Genomic DNA, 1,012 nt, shown 5'->3' with positions numbered 1-1,012 from the left:
TTAAAAGACAAGGATAAGTTAAAGATGGACTTGAAGTCTTCAAAAAGGGTTCCGGTCACGGGACCCTCAGGGAAATGGGAGCTTCATCAAGGCAAGCCATTCCTGCGTAAGGTCTCGGGCAAAGGGAAATTGCTGCGGGACGCTGTCTCGGCATTGGGACGAGGTGAAGAGCAGGTGGGTGCCCTCGGGGCCTCGGGGAATCACCTAAGCTTAAGCAGATCAGTGCCGCCAACGTCCCTGTTGGCCTTGGAGGCCTCCTGGCAGCCAGAAAGGGAGGGGGAGGAGAGGCAGGCCATTAGGAACGCGGCTGAAAGTTCCATGGCAGCAATGGTCGGTGAGTTTCCTGCAGCCCCACCAAACACCTTTAATCCTTCCCCACCGGTTCAAGACGGTTCAGCGGAATAGCCTATTATGGGGTGCCTTTCACCCCAACCTTTTCCACCATGGCGGGACCCGCTACCGTGGCCAGTGCAAGTATGGGGGCTGTGCCTTTCCCCCCCACTATGTTTGGTCAGCCCCCATACTTGCACTGGCCACGGAATACATGGAGGGCAGCCTGGTTCCCACAGGCTATACCTGTAGAGTCTGAAGTACAGCAGAGGGGTCAGTTGGGGGGGGAAGAGAAACAGCTCAGGTCCAGTCAGAGAGGACTTTCTCCCAGTGCAAGCCCGTGTGGATCTCAACTTTCCAGGAGAGGCAGCCCAGGCTCCTTCAGTATATCAGTCTCTTCTGATTCCTCTGGATAGCTTACAGGGAGGGGATTGCCTAAAAGGAAGGGGGGAAAGAGGTCCTTTGGTAAAAAGAAACCAGACAGTGATGGATCTTCTTCGTGGTCTCTGTGCTTCACACCAATGGGATCTAGTGCGCCTGCGCTGGATCTGCCGGTGCCTAGCAAGCTCTCTTAAAAGGATTTTCGTGCCTGGCCCAACTGAGCATGCTCAGGAGCCCCAGTGAGCATGCCCAGAAGGGCAGGCACGGACATCCCGCCAGTTCTTTCCTTTCCGCCGCGCTG

Source organism: Gekko japonicus, unplaced genomic scaffold, assembly GCF_001447785.1.
Source record: "Gekko japonicus isolate JY-2015 unplaced genomic scaffold, Gekko_japonicus_V1.1 scaffold1896, whole genome shotgun sequence".
In the NCBI taxonomy this organism is placed as follows: Eukaryota; Metazoa; Chordata; class Lepidosauria; order Squamata; family Gekkonidae; genus Gekko; species Gekko japonicus.
The sequence above is the reverse complement of the archived record's forward strand: the minus strand, read 5'-3'. Positions refer to the sequence as shown.